Below are 19984 nucleotides of genomic sequence, written 5' to 3'. Positions count from 1 at the left end.
ACATTTGCCTTCTCATCTGATAGGGATAATGTGTTAAGATTTTTCTTTTGATCACATTTATTAACATTCTATAGGCAAAAAATCTGGGTGTATCTAGATCTCACTAAAAACACACAGATCCGTCGGAAAAATTCCTTGCTCTTTGAAAAGAGGTTTTATCTGGGGGGGGGGGGGGAGTTTATGTTAAGATACCCTCTAGATGCTTGGTAAAATATAATAATGCAAATTATGTGTTCTTTGAACCAGACCAACTTAAAGGGCTCTTGGGCATGTCATCTTAAGCTCACCGGCAAATATAAAGTAACTGGGGTTTCTCAGTGTTTCCAACTTTATTTTTTTTTTTAATTTCCTGGATCTCGTTCTAAATTTCTTTATCTCTCCCACATTTCCTTTTATTATATGGGGTTGAAGGTGTATTTCCTATGATTAACAGATGATGTTTGTATTTCTATTAATATTTTGTAAACCTCAATTTTCTGATTCAAGAGTCTTCTTGTCAAATATGTTAAATTGCAATAAAAATAAAATTTAAAAAAAATCAACCATTGTACCTGAAGACTGGAGGGTGGCTAATATAACCCCAATATTTAAAAAGGGCTCCAGAGGCGATCCAGGAAACTACAGACCACTTAGCCTGACTTCAGTGCCAGTAAAAATAGTGTAAAGTGTTCTAAATATCAAAATCACAGAATATATAGAAAGACGTGGTTTAATGGAACAAAGTCAGCATGGCTTTATCCATGGCAAGTCTTGCCCCACAAATCTGCTTCACTTTTTTGAAGGAGTTAATAAACATGCGGATAAAGGTGAACCAGTAGATGTAGTATACTTGGATTTTCAGAAGGTATTTGACAAAGTTCCTCACGAGAGGCTTCTAGGAAAAGTAAAAAGTCACGGGATAGGTGGTGATGTCCTTTCATGGATTACAAACTGGCTAAAAGACAGGAAACAGAGAGAAGGATTAAATGGACAATTTTCCCAGTCCAAGAGAGCGGGCAGCGGAGTGCCTCAGGGATCTGTATAGGGACACATACTTTTCAATATATTTATAAATGATCTTGAAAGAAAATATGACGAGTGAGGTAATCAAATTAGCAGACGATATAAAATTTCTCAGAGTAGTTAAATCACAAGCAGATTGTGATAAATTGCAGGAAGACCTCGCGAAATTGAGCATCAAAATGGCAGAGGAAATTTAATGTGGATAAGTGCAAGGTGATGCATATAGGGGAAAAATAACCCATGCTATACTAACACAGTGTTAGGTTCTATATTAGGAGCTACCACCCAAGAAGGAGATCTAGGCGTCATAGTGGATAACACATTGAAATCATTGGTTCAGTGTGCTGCGGCAGTCAAAAGAGCAAACAGAATGTTGGGAATTATTAGAAAGGGAATGGTGAATAAAACAGAAAATGTCATAATGCGATGGAGAAGGTACAGAGAAGGATGAACAAAATGATAAAGGGAATGGAACAGCTCTCCTATGAGGAAAGACTAAAGATGTTAGGACTTTTCAGCTTGGAGAAGAGATGCCTGAGGGTGGATATGATAGAGGTGTTTAAATTCATGAGAGGTCTAGAACGGATAAATGACGTGAATTGGTTATTTACTCTTTTGAATAGCAGAAAGACTAGGGGGCACTCCATGAACATAAGAATATAAGATAATGCCATACTGGGTCAGACCAAGGGTCCATCTAGCCCAGCATCCTGTTTCCAACAGTGGCCAATCCAGGCCATAAGAACCTGGCAAGTACCCAAAAACTAAGTCTATTCCATGTTACCATTGCTAATGGCAGTGGCTATTCTCTAAGAGGTAGATCTTCAAAACATACGTGCGCGTGTACTTTTGTTCGTGCCACTGGCGTAGCCGCGCATATCTTATAAAATCCGGGGTTGGCGCGTGCAAGGCTGCACAAAATCGGCAGCCTGCGTGCACCGAGCCGCCTCCGTTCCCTCCGAGGCCGCTCCGAAATTGGAGCGGCCTCGGAGGGAACTTTCCTTCCACATCCCCCCACCTTCCCCTCCCTTCCCCTACCTAACCGACCCCCCCGGCCCTATCTAAAGCCCCCCTACCTTTGTTGGCAGATATACGCCTGCCGAAAGCAGGCGTAAATCTGCACGCGCCAGCATGTTATAAAATTGGGTGTAGATTTGTTCGTGCTGGGTCGCCCGTATGACATAGTGAGCGCAAAGGTAACGCTGGCACCATTTTGAAGACTGGCAATATGGCCCGCGTGCAGGAGGGGTCCGGGAGCGATCTCCTGCACACGTGACGTCGGGAGCCAGGAACCAAAATGGCGCCGGCGCTATCTTTGCCCTGTCACATGATAAGGGCAAAGGGCCACCGGCGCCATTTCTCAACGCAGCCGTGGCCAGAGAGCTGGAGATCGCGTCGGGACACCCCCACTGGACCCCAGGTAATTTAAAACATTTTGGGGGGGGGGAGTGTTCGGGAGGGTGGGGGATTTGTTTTAAAGGTTCGGAGTGGGTTTTAGGGTTTTTTTGGTGTGCCGGTTTTCCCGCGCCCTATTTAACAATACAATACAAATGCCCCTGACGATAAATCGGGGGCATTTGTATTGTATCGTGCACTCTAACGCTTTTCAACGATTTTAAAATTATCTGACGATAATTTTAATCGTTCAAAAACGATTCACATCCCTAGTCTCAACTCACCCACTCCCGGCGATCCAGCGCTGTGTCTGCCTGAAGCAACACTAGAAGCATAAACTGCAGTCGCAGCTCTGGATCGCCGGGAGTGGGTGAGTTGAGACCTCACTCCTGGCAGAGGTTGTTTCTTAGTATTGGGCGGTGGGATGGAGGGTCTGGTGGGATGAGTGGTAAGCATTGCTAAGCAACAGCCTACAGATACTGTGGTTGGGTGGAAGGAAAGAGGAATTAAAGCTGGATTAATACCTGTTTCTAAATGGGAATGGTTTGGGGGGGGGGGGGCAGCAATCTGCTGACTGTAGCAGGTTTACATATTTTAGAGGGGGTGTATGACCCCGCAAAGCCATAAGCGAAAATTGGAAGAGGGAGGAAGAATCGGGCTGTAGACCCCTTTACTTTTTTTTTCCTTGTCTGTCAGTGCTATTTAAATGGATATTATTTATAGGCTTCAAAGTTGATATAACGCTATCCAGCTAATGTAGCCAGATAGATTTGAAAATCAATTAAGTTAGCCAGATATCTTAACTCCTCTCCAGAATGCCCCTGGAATGACTCTTTTTGATCCAGCTAAATTATAGCCGGATAATGATTTATCCGGCTATAATTTAGCTGTATAAATGACCAGATATTAAAAGAGTTGCCATGGCTTTGAATATTGACCTCACAGAAAATATATGCATGAGAAGGTAGAGTAATACTTCTTTTATGTATTTTTGCATTTGTCATCATTATGTTGATTCTATTGTTTGTGGAATTTCAGTATTTCACAGATAATCTATTACAGAATGAATGTTTTCTACAAAGAAAAAATATATTTTAAAAATCAATAAGCCATTTCAGGTCAAAGATGAAGAGAAATCTGAAGAAATGAACTAATAGTCGTTTCTCTTGTTGGAGCTGAAAAATATGATGAAATGAGCAAACTTATTTTTTTGAAATTAATATATCAATCTTTTCTTACTGTTTACTGTCTATCAATTTTAGAGCACTATAGTTCATCCTCTTACCCTACAGTAAAACTTGTTCTTCTTGATAAAAAAAAAAAAAAAAGAAATTAAAAAATGGTCACATCTAGAAAGTTGATTTTTGTTAAGACAGGAAAGAAAAGAAGGAATTGAAAAAGAAAATTAATCTATATATTTTTGTACTTTGGGCTATCATTTTTCATTCACGGTCAGTTCATTTATTGAATTTGTAAAAGTGTCTCGCTGGTCTTATCCGATTGTACATCTTTTGACAGTTGCTCAGAATGGAAAGCTAAAATAATAGACTTCAGCAAGGTGTTTTATTTTCTTTAAACTCATTAGGCACTATTAGTAAATTATTTTCTTTTAATCACTGAAACTGATTTGCTTTCAATGTGAGACTTGAGAGGAAGAAAATGAAATGGGAAATGACATGACATGAAGAAAAGCAGAAATATTAGAGTCATGTTGGAATCATTACTGTAAAATTCCACTTATTGTTCATTTATCTGTGAAGTTGAATACAATGAAACAAATATACAAGACTCATGATTTTGTAAAGTATCTTGTATTGTTTAAGATTTGAGAAAGCAAAGATAATAGGGATATACATTTGTTTAATTTGTTTTTTGGTTTTCAGTGTGCAGTAAAAAAAATAGTGGGCTCTAAATAGAAACAAATATGTAACTAATAACAAAAAAGCTAATGAAAAGCATATGCACAGATGATATCCAGTATTTTGTTCATGTACAATCAACTTGGTCTGACATACTGGAACTGATTCAAATGTGTTTTTATACTATTAGTCAATAGTTGTCAATTAATAAACATCTCTAAATAACTCTAAGTCTGAATTCACTATTATTCATTGTCATTTTGACAACCATTTTCCATTATCTGTTATTATGGATGGTGTTGTGCTACCAGTCCTTCCTTGTTTAAGGAGCATTGGTACATGGAATGATTTGCACCTATTTTTTCATTATCAAATTAGTTCTGTTATCAAAGCTGGATTCTTTAAGTTGTACTTCATGGTTTGAAGACCTTACTGTAACTTCATGACTTTCGTACAGTGGTCTAGATATCTATCTTGCCACTATTAGACTACTGTAATGCAATATATGTGGGTATTCCGGGATCTTCTTTAAGGGCATTACAGCTACTGCTAAAGCCAACCATATGGCCAATATCAAGAAGAGCCCTGAGAAAGCATATAACCCCTGTTTTGGGTTAGCTGCACTGGCTTACTCTCCAATATCATATCACATTTAAGATCGAAATGATGGACATAAACGATTAATATGTACTTACTGTCTTGGGCTAATTCATTGTTGCAAATTTACAATTCGACAAAATCACTCAGATCATCACAGAGAGGTGGTCTTGAAATTCTGTCAGCTAAACAGACCAGATTAGTAGAAACAAGAGAATGTGCCTTTTCAGATGTAGCACCTGTTTTTTCTTGGTGCATTATGACTTGTGGACTGTTCAAAGACATTTAAGTCAATGTTAAAAACATTTTTATTTCAATAGGCTTTTGGCTGAGTGTTCAGAACCACAATGGTATACAGTAGATGTGGCATGTTTTGTGAGTTAGGACTGCATGTTTATGTTTATGTTTACTTGCTTAATCACAATTAATTACATTGGTAAAACAAAGTGATGTACAAATAAATTTCAAACAAGCTAACAAACTAAAAATTATAGCATAAAACAAATCTATATAAGCTTTTAAAAAGTAACAAAATCTGAAATTCAATGCAGGAGGATGTGGTGTAGGCAGTTAGTGTAGATGAGTTTAAAAAAAGTTGTGGACAAGTTTCTGGAGGAAAAGTCCAACAATTTTTAGCCAGGTACATTTAGGGCAAGCAACTGCTTATCACTGGGTGTAAGCAGCATGAAATATATCTGATATTTGGGATCCTGCCAGGTAGTTGTGACCTGGACTTTTGGAAATAGGATACTGGAATTGATGGATGTTTGGTCTGAACCAGTATAGCAGTTGTTATGTTCTTATGTAACTAAATTGAAGAATAAGTATCATATCCTAATAATGTCCTAATACAATCTCTGCTGATCAAATACTCCATGTCATTCAGTATAAATCCAACATTTTAGAATCCATAAAAATCTAAGTTCTGATGGCAAAACAAATAAATAGGTAACATTTTGGAACATCAAAGTATATTTACAAGAAAAATGAATCACAAACTTTATTCCAAGGCACATTATAAGAAATATTTCTACATTCTGTACAGAAGTAAACATTTTACTTCGTTTTTCATTTCATTTTTTGTTTTGTTTAATTTTTATGTTGTTTATTTTGTTTAAAAAATGAAAAGAAAATTTAAAAAATAGAAAAGAAAGGAAAGGAAAGGAAACAGGGCCTTACAAGGCCTACCATCACCACCACCCATCACTCTCACCTGAAAAAATGTCAGGGATGATGCTGGAGGCTGACCTGTAGGGATGTGCAGAGCAAAATTTTATGTTCATATTTTTTATGTCCGAAAGGGGGTCCCACTTGCGGCCAATATGGACATAAAAAAAATCCAATGAGTTGGGTATACGTACATATGTGCAAAAAAAAAATTTAAACCCCCTCACCCTCCTTAATCCCCCCCCCAGACTTACCACAACTCCCTTGTGATCGAGCGAGGAGTGAGGACGTCATTTCTGCAATCCTTGGCGAGAAGCATGTGACGTCGGTGGCACGTCGAGTGACGCGGCGTCACGTGATTCCCGGCTCGTTCGCGCCGGACGGCTCGTTCGGCCCAAAAAGAACTTTTGGCCAGCTTGGGGGGGCCTCCTGACCCCCCCAAGCTGGCCAAAAGTTCTTTTGGGCCGAACGAGCCATCCGGCGCGAACTCGCCGGGAATCACGTGGCGCCGCGTCACTCAGACGCGGCGCCATCCGGCGCGAACTTGCCGAGAATCACGTGACGTCGGCGTCACGTGATTCCCGGCTCGTTCGCGCCGGACGGCTCGTTCGGCCCAAAAAGAACTTTTGGCCAGCTTGGGGGGGCCTCCTGACCCCCCCAAGCTGGCCAAAAGTTCTTTTTGGGCCGAACGAGCCGTCCGGCGCGAACGAGCCGGGAATCACGTGACGCCGGCGTCACTCGACGTGCCGCCGACGTCACATGCTTCTCGCCAAGGATTGCAGAAATGGCGTCCTCACTCCTCGCTCCATCACCAGGGAGTTGTGGTAAGTCGGGGGGGGGGGGGATTAAGGAGGGTGAGGGGGTTTATATTTTTATTTTGGCTCAACAATCGCGATTTCCCACATATCGAACATATCTATGTTCGATATGTGGGAAATCCGATCGTTTATGTCGAATCAATTTTTTAAGTAAAAAAAAAATATGAGTTGCGTTTTACTAATGCGGTCAATCCGAATGCACACCCCTACTGACCTGGAGACCAGGTCCCGATACCAGGGCCTCTGCTTGGATCCACACCCAACAATGGGGCCCAACCAGGAGGCAGGGTCCAGATGCATGGTCCTAGGCTAGGACCTGGGGTCAAGTCTGGACACCATTCTGAAGCCTAGGCCTCATCTTGAACCCAGGTCCAATACTGGGGCCTGACCCAGACACCAGGTCCCAACACTTTGGCATTGGCCTAGACTCAGGCCCAGTGCCGGAGCGTGACCTGGAGGCCATGTTCCAACATTTGGGCCTCAGTTTAGGTCAAAGTCCAGTCTGTAGACTGGGTCCTGATGCCTGGGCCTCAGCCCAGAGCCAGACCCAACACCAAAGGCCTGCCTAGAGTCCAGGTCCAAATGCCTGGGCTTTGGTCTAGGTCAGGGCCCAGGCCAAGGTCCCTGGCCATGAAGGTCCTCTTCAGAGGTCTTCTATCTTCTTTCTGCTCTTGAAATGATGCCATCCATTGGAGAGGTGCTGGAGTAAATTAACTCTGGTGCATCTTCCCCAACAGAGGGCCCAATCTGATGTAAGGCAGCTTATTGGATTGGGTTCCGGTATCAGGCCTGGGTCCTGGCCAAGGCCCAAGCATTCAGACCTGGTCTTGAGACCATATTGCAGCATCATCACATGACACTTCTTCTCCTCCCCTACAATCTAGCACTGACATTGGAGAAAAGTGGTTGTAGATGGAATCGGGCACCATGTTATTAATAACCTGACCAGGATGCCTCCTAATTCAACCCACATCCTACATGCATGAAAACATTTTTTATCAAGGCAACGTGTTACATCGTTATGGATATTTAAGAATTTAAAGGAAATATACGTCCTTAAAACTTTAGCTAAATCAAACACAATCTTCTATTATTTACAATATTAGAATAAAATCTAGCAATCCAACAAAAGACTCTTTCAAGTACATATTGTACTTATGCCCATAGGTAATATCATAATATGCATACTAAGCTCTGAAAAATTTTAAATTGAAACATACTTCTCTTTAAATCTCATGAGTACTAGTACCAACTATGATTCCTTCTTCCTGTGCATTTACATCCCAACCTAAGATTGGGTCACACTCGTGTAATTACGCTTGCTATTGTATATTTAAATTTGCTCCTATGCATTTAAGTTTGCCTATTTCTTTTCAACATGCCCCCATCTTCCTGTGAATTTACATCCCAACCTAAGGGGGTCATTTATCAAAATGTGATAAGGCGTTTTCGCATGCGAAAAGCCCTGTTAACGCATGCGATTGCACTATATGGTGCGATTCAAATTCAGAACCTAGGGGCAGAGAGTGGGCTGGGTGGTTAGCCTGTCTGTAAAGAGCTAATGGGTTGAGAGAGAGAGAGAGAGAGAGAGAGAGAGAGAGAGAGGCCATGATATCATGGCCCATAGGTAGGTATTTGTATCCCTATGGTAGGCCCACCTAGTAACTCGAGGTGGGGTTTAGGTAAGAGTGTAGGGGATTAGGGGCCACTTTGACATTCTACGTGACACCTACGAACAGAACAGTGGTCTCTTGTGAAGATTTGCTGGCCTTCGGAGTGAGGAAACTCACTCCAAGATGAGATTTGGGCAACCTAGCTTGATGTTACAAGCTAGGTTGAGAGAACACTGCCTAGAAAACTCCCTTAGATTACCTAAAAGGTCCAAGCAGAGCAGTCTCACCCAGTCCTCCTTAAGCTTGAGACCCACAGGAAATCCTGGGTGAAGAGATGAGCCCTTCACCAGAGTATAAGACCTGAGGGCATAGAAAAGTTAGATGAGTCCCGGGGAGTTGACAGTCCCTACATTCACAAAGATATCTAAGGTTGGTAAAGACTCTCTGCTTAAAGAATTGTCTGTTTAAAGACTTTACTGCTTAAAGACTGTGCGTTGCCTAAGGTAAAGGTGAATTGCCTGAAGTGTTTGTTTTTCATTTGCACTGCCTATTTGACATATCTGAAGTGAAGGTCTGCTGCCATTTTGTTTTCTCACTGTAAATAAAAGTGCACTTAAGCCACAGCCAGTATCTACTTGCTTCCTCTGGCTTTTACCAAGCCATGTACTGCTTGAGTTGCCACAGAGGCCTTACATGATCTGTGGTTTATTTGAACCGTTTTTATTTGCATTATGAAAACTTAAAAAAAAAAAAAGGTTGTTCTTTCCTGGGTGGATGACTGAGTGGTCCGGGTTTCCTCTATTTTCTCACATATGAGGAGTTGCACTAATCCCAGTTTGTTGACACCCATTAATTTTGTCTAGCTTTCTGCCATTTGGAATACTTTTTGTATATGGAGGGGGTCTTTATTCATTGACTATTTTGTTTTGTGACTATTTGTATAGTTTTTAGGGACATACCAGTCAGGGGCGGCTCAAGGCAATCTGCTGCCAGAGGCAAGGGATGAGAAGGCGTCCCCCATGTACCCCACCTACCCTCCACCCTACCCCTCACCTTCCCTCTACTTCTCCATAGGCTCTCTCTCTCTGGTACCCACACAAAAGCACTCTAATACATGTTCTCTCCCCGCCCCCCCCCCCAAGCACCCTCACACATGCTCTCTCTCAGAAGCCCCCAAGCATTCTCACATATGCTCTCTCTCACAGACCGCCAATCTTTCTCACACATGCTTTCTCAATTCCCAGGCTCACAGTCTCTCTCTCTCTCTCTCTCTCTCTCACACACACTCACACACACACGCACACACACAGACAAGCAAGCTGCCTCACACCCGTGCACATACACACATGCTGCCTTAAACTCACAAACACACAAACAAGCTGCCACTCTCTTTTGTGGGGCCTCTCTCCATTCTAAGGCCGTCGCCAGCCTGAGCTCCAGCGGCAGCCCCGAGCCTCTCTCCATTCTTTAGCCTCCACCACTATGAGCTCTGACGGTGGCTCCAAGCCTCCTGAGCTTTGGCAGTGGCCCCGAGCCTGTCACTGTTCTTTGGCCACCGCCAGTCTGAGCTCTAGCAGTGGCCCCAAACTCACTTCATTCTTCAGCCGCCACCAGCCTGAGCTGAGGCAGCCACGGCAGGGGCAAGCAGGGTGAGGAGGATGCCACAGTGGGGTTCTGAGAGGAACATTTTTTTTGCTGCTTCAAAATTCTGCTGCCTGAAGTGGCTGCCTCATTATAGAACTGCCCCTGATACCAGTATTATTCCATGAAATACAAATGTAATACAAACTAAATCAGGGATGGCAAGCTCCATTACTCGAGTGCCACAAACAGGCCAAGTTTTCAGGATATCCACAATGAATATGCATGCGAAAAGTTTGCATGCAGTACCTCCCTTGAGTGGAGGAGTAACGGTTAGAGCAGTGGGCTCTGAACCAGGAGACCAGCATTCAAGTCCCACTGTTGCTCCTTTACCCTCCATTGCCTCAGGTACAAAATTAGGGGTAGGTTTTAAAAAGGTGCGTGTGGGCATACATGTCCATGCGCTACCCAGCGCGCACATATGTACACCTGATTTTATAACTTGTGTGCGCAGGGGGTGCACAATCAACGGTCGGCGCATGCAAGGGGTGCACAATTGTGTACCTTGTGCTCGCCGAGCCATGCTGCCTTCCCCCATTCCCTTTCCCCTAGCCTGACCTTCCCACCCCTTCCCCTAACCTTTCCCCCCATCCCTACTCTAACTCCCCTCCTGACATTTATTTTACCTTTTGCGCCTGCCTCTGGGCAGGCTCAAGTTGCGTGCGCCGGCCAACTGCCAGCCCGCGATCCCCAGCACAGCGGCAAATATGGCCACTCTGCCGGGAGCCTGACCACGCCCCCACCCTGCCTCTGGACCGCCCACCCTGCCCCCACTCTGCCTCCGGACCACCTATTTTGTAAAGCATCCCGGGGCTTTACGCTCGCTGCTGGACCTTTTTAAAATAGGCCTGGTGCACGTAAGACAGGTTACACGTGTAAATACTCCGGATTTATGCGCGTAACCTTTTTAAAAACCAACCCGTAGGTTATAAGCCCTGTGTGGATAGGGAAATGCCTACAGTACCTGAATGTAATCTGCTTTGAAGTGCTTAAAAAAGTGTGAAAAGCAGAATATAAAAATCTAAATAAATAAAACAAATCTATCTCATGCATATTCATTGTGGATATCCTGAGAAACTGATCTGTTTGTGGCACTTGAGGACAAGAGTTTGCCATACCTAAACTAAATGGAACAATAATAATTAATAAAGGATTAGGTAGGGGATGCCAGGCTAATTCTTTTTCTATTGCTTTCCATGATAAAATCCTTTATTGTTTGATTACATTTTCATACCTTTTCTCAGGTTATATTTCCACTCCCTAACATGTCATTTCCATCTTAATGTTCCTGCTGCATCTTTTCACTAATCACATGATGAGCCAAGTGTCTTGAAGGCCAGGAATGTTTTGCATTTGGGAAGTCTTGATTTGGGATGGCTTGTGCAGCCAAAGCTTGAATGAGGTACGTCAAGGTGGTGGTATAATATGAAAGGTAGTTACGATTGCTCTGTTTGGCTGCTTTAGTTGAGGACTGATTGCTGTTCACAAATTTTCTGGCTGATGGCTAGAGGATTTTCTGTGACAGGACAATGTGGTTGGGATCTTTGCGCCACTGAGAGCTGGGACTGTGATCAGCCTAGGAGGAGACTGGAGGTGTGCTGCTATAAAGTTTTTCACCAGACCTGTTCCTATGATCTTCTCAGTGTTATATGGAGGTATATGACATTTCCTCATGCTAAGATGTACTATGCTCTATTTGTTTCTAGACTTTCTTATCTACATTTTTGAAGTTGTTTTTTGCCTGTGGTGTGTCTCTCTAGAATTGAAAGCTTGGTGAGGATTCCTGATCAAGAGACTTTGTGCTCTCACTTGGAAATGTGTTTTTCCTAGATATTTTCTCTATTCTTCTTGGCTGGTCAATTTTGGTTCCGATTTCTGGGTTTTCGGAAGATGAAGCAGAAACCTTCTTATGCAGTCACTTTCACTAAATTTAATAGAGCAACAAGAGGATCCACAGATCAAAATGAAGTGTTCGCTGAAGTGTTCAGAGACTAAATTGCCTTTGAATTCAATAGAGGGGCCTGACATTAAAGTTACGGTCAGTGATCTCTGAACTTAAGGAAATGAAGATGCTTTGCTCTGAAGTTAAAAAGGAAGTCAAAGACTGGGAAAAGAGAGTTTCTCCTTCATTACTTTTATTCTAGAAGTAACTTTATTTTTATTGATATAAGAAAGTTAAGATCATTTGCTATGCAGATGTGGACAGTCATTGAGTGGTCAGATCATGCTCCTATTGTGTTAAAAAATACTTTGGGCATAAAGAATCAATCTTAAGAGGGTGGAAACTGGACAATTGCTTACTGAAGGATGAGAAAGTGCCTTCATCTGTGGCTGATGCTATTGAGGAGGATTTTTCAGAAATATGATAATGGTGAAGTGTCAGGAACTACTCTATGGGAGGCAGCTACGGTAACTATTAGAAGGAAGATAATAACGTTGGGTGCTGCATGAAATTGCTTTTTTAGAAAATAGGAAGAGAAGGCTAGAGCAGAGTTACAGAAGGCTGAATTGGTAAATAACAGATACTGTTCCTCTCATTTGCAAAAGTCTGTGTTGCATAAAAAAGCTATTTTAAAGTCTATTGTCACCCAGAAAGTTGGTAAGATTCTTAGATCAAACAATTGTTCTATAATAAAGGAAATAAGGCTGATAAACTGTTGGTATATAAGTTGAAAGTTTCCATGAATTCTAACTTGCTAAAAGGTATTAGGATTCCTAGGATAAATACAATAAAAAAATAAAAATGAAGGTACCTGACTATGAAGAGGTTAAAAGAGCAAAGCAGACACTATTATCCTGATGTCACTAAAATCTAGACACCTTTCTGAATATGATAGGTATGGCCAGGTTCTTATGGCCTGGATTGGCCACTGTTGGAAACAGGATGCTGGGCTTGATGGACCCTTGGTCTGACCCAGTATGGCATGCTCTTATGTTCTAATGTTCTTAAGGGGATGGGCTGTTCCTAGGGATGTTGGTTGGCCTCATTTTCATCATTCATTTCATTATATTTCAACAATGTTTTATTATAATGTGTATAATTTTGCATTTAGGGATGGAATTTATTGGGATCTATCCAGGATGCTATGCAGTTATATATTTTGGGATTTCTTTTATTTTTTATTTTGGCTTATTATGATGGTAACTCTAAAACGGGAGCACGGACACCCATATACATATATATGGGTGCTTGGCCAGATGCGTTGACATTTTATATTGTTCACATAAGTATGCATGCATGTTATAAAATAGGCCAGGCGCATGTATGAGTGCTCCTAATTTTAAGACTGTACATGAATGTTGGCTTTGAGATGCACAGGTGAGGGAATTTTATAATAGGCGTGTGTGCACAGGCCATGACGGTTTCACCAGTTCGTTCACCAGCTTTCCCAGTCTATAGCTAAGTCCTCAAGACCCCCTGGTTCTTTAGCCTGAACTCCCCCCAGTTAACCCAGACCCTTCAAACACTTTATATGTGGCTAGAAATTGTTTTATTCTAACTTACACCTCAACTATAGAAGAAATACATTTGCGCTGGAATGGAGCTATTTGTGCACATACCCATGCCCCACCTAATTCCCGCCTCTTTTATCCTAAAATGAGATCTTCATGCACTGGTACTTGTGCATGTACATGGGCAGCTTATAAAATTGTGTGGACATGCTCATGTGCAAGATGTATGCCCATTTCCTGGTTTGGGCATGTGTATCGCTTTTAAAATTCACCTTCACGGTGCTCTTTTCTCTTCAGTTTTATGTCTGTGATGATTTACGTATTGTCTCTCTTTTTTCAAATAAACAGTTTAAAAACTTAAAAAAAGAATTTCTAATAGACTAGAAAGACTAAAAAGAAAGGGTAAAGCAAGGAAAGGGAAAGTGGAAAAGTAGACAAAGGATAATAAAGAAAGGAGAGGTACGAAAAGGTAAAGAAGAAGAGGATGTTATAAAATCCGGGGTTGGCACGCACAAGGGGGTGCACACTTGTGCACCTTGTGTGCACCAAGCCCTAGGGGAGCCCCGAGGGCTTTCCCTATTCCCTTTGAGGCCGCTCCGAATTCGGAGCAGCCTCGGAGGGAACTTTCCTTCCGCCCCCACCCTCCCCTTCCTTCCCCTACCTAACCCGCCCCCAGCCCTACCTAAAACCCCTCCTCACCTTTGTTTTACAAGTTGCACCTGCTCTGGGCAGGCGTAGGTTGCGTATGCCGGCCAAGTGCCGGCATGCGATCCCCTGACCTTGATGCCCTATGGAGGCCTCTGGCCATGCCCCTGCCCCACCCTGGACTGCCCCCGCCCCACCCCGCCCCTTTATTCAAGCCCCAGGACATACGCATGTTCCGGAACATGCGCAAGTCACTGGGCCTATGTAAATTTGGCTCGGCGCGCGCAGGAGAGGTTACGCGCATAAATCCTGAGGACTTACATGCGGAACCCTTTGAAAATCTGGCCCTATGAGTTTGAGAACATTTTGTATTTTCAGTGGAAAAGCAGATAATAGCATAACAATGAAGTATTGCACAGTCACTAGCAGTTTGAACTGAAGGATTAATCCTAGTCAGAAAAGTTGCTGACCTCATTTGTAACAGATTTTACATTAAAAAGGACATTCAAACCACAGGGCTAGATTTTCGAACCTATACACGGGCGTAGATTTGTGCGCGCAACCCGGTGCGCACAAATCTACGCCCGATTTTATAACATGCGCGTGCAGCCGCACGCATGTTATAAAATCCTGGGTCGGCGCGCACAAGGGGGTGCACACTTGTGCATCTTGCGAGTGCCGAGCCCTAGGGGAGCCCCGATGGCTTTCCCCGTTCCCTCCAAGGCCGCTTCAAAATCGGAGTGGCCTTGGAGGGAAATTTTATTTCGCTCCCCCCCACCTTCCCCTCCCTTCCCCTATCTAACCCGCTACCCAGCCCTACCTAAATCCCCCCCCACCTTTATTATTTAAGTTGCACCTGCCTTTGTGCAGGTGTAGGTTGTGCGCGCTGGCCAAATGCCGGCGCATGATCCCCCAACCTAGCGGGCCTTCAGAAGCTTCTGGCCATGCCCCCGCCCTGCCCCGGACCGCCCACTCCCCGCCCCTTTTTCAAGTCCCGGGACATACGCGCATCCAGGGGCTTGCGTTCGTCACCGAGCCTATGCAAAATAGGCTCTGTCCGTGCAGGAGGGGTTTAAAAGTGTTACACGCGTATATTACGTGTATAACCCTTTTAAAATCTGCCCCACAGTCTTTTGAGGTAAAGATATCTCTTAAAATAACATTTATATTATATTTGCATGCATTGATTTCATGTCAACCAGAAAACTCTGCAAAAAAGACACTTGGAATCCATATGGCATTAAGCCTATTATAATGCATGTTGGTTGTGGGCTTGACCTTCAGAAAACAATGAATAAGCTATTTCATTTACAATATACCTCCCAAACCAATACAGTATTAACTGCCAGCTCTTAAACAGTAACATCCTACCTATGAAAAGTAGAGATGTGTATCGTGTGATCGATCGTCTTAACGATCAATTTCGGCTGGGGGGGGAGGGAATCGAATCGTCGCGGTTTTGTTTTTTTAAATATCGTGTAAATCGTAAATCGGGGAGGGCGGGAAAACCGGCACACTAAAACATCCCTAAAACCCACCCCGACCCTTTAAAATAAATCCCCCACCCTCCCGAACCCCCCCCCCCCAAATGTCTTAAATTACCTGGGGTCCAGTGGGGGGGTCCTGTTGTGATCTTCCACTCTCGGGCCACGGGTGCGTTGATAGAAAATGGCGCCGGCGCTACCTTTGCCCTGTCAAATGACAGGATGCAATACTTATGGCAATATATGTAATATATCACACAACAACAATATTCAATAATACATAGTGACATATAAATTCATTTCTCAATCTTTATTAGGAAAAATTATTTTATAAAAAATCCCAACCAATATACCTTTAAATATACCCCGAATCACCACATTAAAAAATTCACCACCATCAAATATTCCCCACCTTCAAATTCTCTCACATCCCATTCATTCAATCACTCACTTTCCAATTTATACAAAATCTTAATAAATTCACATTGAATATACAAAAAATAACTCGTATTTCTTTAGTAAGCAGAAAGAGTCCAAATCCACCAAACTTCTTCTTCGTTCCCAGAACGTGACAACAGTTCAATGTATCTTCATCCTCTCGACATGTTTCGCCTTTCCTCAGGCTTCCTCAGGAGAGCTTTTGTAAGGTCTCCTGCTGCTTATGTCATCATTTGTTATCCAACGGAGTAATGTTCTCTACAAACATTTCACAACTTTAATTAATATCAAATTTAAAAATATTTAACTACTCTTAACATCTTTCAAATATATTTCTAAACACTTCATCATTAGCTTTTACCTGAACGTCCCGGCTATGCTCTCTCGGACGTACAGCAGATATCCCGACTCTTACTTCACATCACCTTGTAAAGACTTAGATATATCTCTCTCTCCTAAAGTCAAGTAAATCAGGAGAAATACACTTCAAAAAAACTGAAGGCTAAATTTCTCACACATACATCGGTTGTATAAGAGAATCCTACCTTTTCTGGTTTCAACCAAAAAACGCCATATCCAAACCCTCAAACATTCACCATCATCGAGCGAGTCAGCGGAAGTGTAACTTTCAAGTTCCTCCAACTCTTTAAATCCCATTGAACCAATCAAAACAGACTATTCTTCAAAACTCCACCCCTCAATCACCCGCCAAGTTTAAACACAGCAACCTAAGTTCCACTACTCCTCAAAATTTAAAGGCATGCCGCCCAATCAATGTTATCATTCAGTCCCTTTGGCCACATAGTTCCCAAAGTATAAATCCATCCTTGCTCCGTTTGCAATAGTTTTTTATTCACATTTCCTCCCCGTCTACTACATATCTCCTGTAAAACAAAAAAACGAAGATCTTCAACCAAATGTTGGTGTTCCCGCCAATGTTTTACCAGCGGCGCTGTCTCCACTTCATTTCTAATCCTACTGCAGTGTTCAAGAATACGGAGTCTGATCACTCGCGATGTCTTTCCTACATAGAAAAGCCCACATGGGCACTGTATTATGTATATTACTGACCGTGTCTGACATGTAGTATAACCTCTCAAAAAAAAGGTCTTACCCGAAACTGGATGAATGAAAGATTGAGTCGATAAAGATAATTTGCATATACTACATTTGGAACAAGGATAATGTCCACCTTTACTCGTATCGCCCTTAACTCTAACTCCAATGTCTGAGTGCACCAGCATATCTTTAAGGTTTCTCGATCGTTTGAATGAAAACAAAGGAAGATCTGTCATCCCTTCAAACCCACTAACCAAATGCCAATGATCTTTAATCACCTGAATCAAATCCCCTACTCTATTCGAATAGGGCAACACACATACTAAGGAAGGTGTCTTTTGATCTCTTTTGGGATTCAATAATAGATCCCTATTCACATACCGGGCTCTTTTATAAGCCCGTCGAATTACACGTTTTGGATAACCCCTTTTATCAAACCTTTCCTGTAGATCTTTTGCATGAGTTTTAAATGTAGTAATATCCGAACAGATCCTCCTAATCCTAAAAAATTGTCCAACTGGGACATTTTCCCTAATATGCTTCGGATGACAACTACTAAAATGTAATAGCCCATTTCTATCAATCTCCTTCCGGTACAACTCAGTCACCAACACTCCATCCTTCTTACCCACCTTCATATCTAAGAATGGGACCCATCGTGTCTGGATGTCACAAGTAAATTTAAGATTAATATCTTGCACATTCAAATATTGAAAAAAATCTTTAAACTCACTCTCAGTACCAGACCAAATAACAAGAATGTCGTCAATGTATCGACACCCTGGAGATCAGGTATAGCTCAGTACCCGCCACATCTGCCTTTGGGTGCCCTCTTTGAGACTAGCCCATTGACACATTGGCCCTTGCTCTATCACTGAGCAAGTAGGTCCTGTCATGTAATGCCGAAGACTTCTATCCTCCCTGAGGATTCACAATGCATTCTACGTGTCTCTCCTGAAACCTCTAGAGTTATCCTGGCCACAGCGTGACTCCCGAACCGCAGGATGTCTCGGCAGAGGAGGAACAAATATACCAAGTCAAGGAAGTCCTAGATGTGAGACTTTGACACAGAAGGTGGGAATATTTGATCACCTGGGAGAGGTTTGGCCCCGACGAAAATACATGGGAACCCGCTACCAATATCCTTGACAAGCCACTATTCCAGCAGTTCCATGCCACCCATCCGAGAAAGCCTGGTCCTTCTAAAAGGGGGCATAAAGGAGGGGGTACTGTTAGGGTCCTTGTCCATTGGAGACCTCAGCTGGGGCCCCTTACCTGGACAGGCAGGAAGCCCTCGCCGACCTCTACTGCCTCTCCTCAGCGGAGGCCGTTACTGCAGCCTACTCTCTCGATGATCCCATGCCGCTGACGTGCTGCACTCAGCCCGACTCCCTAGGTGTGCGCGCGTACCGTGTCACCGGATTTAAAGGCCCAGCAGCAGGAAAAGCCTTCTTGGCACACTAAAATGACATCAGAGTATAAATACCTCAGGCCTGCCTCTTCCACTTCATATCAGCAACGGGTCCTGCTCTGTGAAAGTGCGTATCCAGTATTCCTGCTTGATTCCTGTTCCAGCGTTCCTGCCTTGATTCCTGTTCCAGCGTACCTGCCTGTTCCTTGTCTTCCGTGCCTGCCTCCCTGATCCTTGTCCTTCCAGATTGTCTGCCTGCCTGACCTCCACCTGGTAATCTGACTCTGAGTGACTGCCACCTGCCTGACCTCATCCTGGTACTCTGACTCTGAGTGACCTCAGTCTGCCTGAACTCCGCCTGGTACTCTGACTCTGAGTGACCTCCATATGCCCTGGCCTCTAGCCTGCTTCTCTGTCTTCACCCTGCTTGCTGCCCATCCTGAACTCTGGCTTGTTCCTAGTTTCGCCTGTCCACCACCCGCCTCAACTTCTGCCTGCCCGACACCACCTCAACCTCTTCCTCTGGTTCCACACCTTGAGAGACCTAAGTCTTGCCAGCCCTGGTACCCAAGCGCTCAAACTGTGGGGAACGAGGGCTGGTAAAGGTGAAGTCCCTGTGGGGTCATCTCTACCTGTTCCACCTCCCAATGATGAGGACCACCAGGGACCCTCTCCTAGTGGTAGCATCAACCTCGTCTTAGCTCAAGGGTCTACCTTCCTGACATAAAAGTATTATGACCAAGTTTAAAACGCTATCACATGGCTAAAAACTAAAATGCTGTAGCTAGGAGATATAGTACATGTAGAAAATTCTCTCAGGGGAGGGCATGACCACTAATGACCCTAGGGAGATTAGCAATGCATGTGCCTCTTGCTATAAAATGCTGTATGCCTCTGAAACAAATACTCTATTGACATAGAAAGATTTTTAAGTAGAAAAAAATCTCCCATCATTGACTCAGACTGAGATAGATATACTTGAGGGAAAGATCACTGAATTACAAGTTGAAAAAGCAATAACGTGCCTGAATAATACTATTCCCTTATCCCAAGACTGGTCAAGGTATATAGTAGAGTATGAGACAGAGATCCATTATCTAATTCCGTGATGATATTTGTGCAAGGTTCTCTCAACCTAGCTTGATGGACGCTCTACCCGGGTAACATCAAGCTAAGTGGAGAGAATATTGCCCAAATCTCATCTTTGGGTGAGTTTCCTCTCTCCGTAGGTCATCAAATCTTCACAAGAGAGCACTATTCTGTTCATACGTCTCACGTTGAATGTCAAAGTGGCCCCTAACCCCCCTATATTAATACCTAAACCTCACCTCGAGTTACTAGGTGGGCCACCCATAGGGATACAAATACCTATCTAGGGAGCAGATTTTGTGGCAAGGTGCTC

This window comes from Rhinatrema bivittatum, chromosome 6 (assembly GCF_901001135.1).
Source record: "Rhinatrema bivittatum chromosome 6, aRhiBiv1.1, whole genome shotgun sequence".
NCBI lineage: Eukaryota > Metazoa > Chordata > Amphibia > Gymnophiona > Rhinatrematidae > Rhinatrema > Rhinatrema bivittatum.
The sequence above is the reverse complement of the archived record's forward strand: the minus strand, read 5'-3'. Positions refer to the sequence as shown.